Source organism: Theobroma umbraticum, unplaced genomic scaffold (genome assembly GCF_002168275.2).
Source record: "Theobroma umbraticum cultivar Fairchild unplaced genomic scaffold, ASM216827v3 scaffold_34.0, whole genome shotgun sequence".
Lineage (NCBI taxonomy): Eukaryota > Viridiplantae > Streptophyta > Magnoliopsida > Malvales > Malvaceae > Theobroma > Theobroma umbraticum.
Window position 1 is genome coordinate 1,988,412 of NW_018397275.1, and position 205 is coordinate 1,988,616.

Here is a 205-nt window from a genome sequence, read left to right on the forward strand (position 1 = left end):
TTTGAATTGTTTATTCCAATTTGTTCTTAATACTATTAATTGCCTGATTACCAATTGGATTGATCTAAAAACCTAAACAAACTTAGGAGAAAGAGTTTAATGTAGATTAAAATAGAGATAGCATATGATCATATTAATTGATTTATGTATAGAATAGGGATATACCTATGGGCCATATGTAGCTAGATTAGAGCTTGAACTTAAT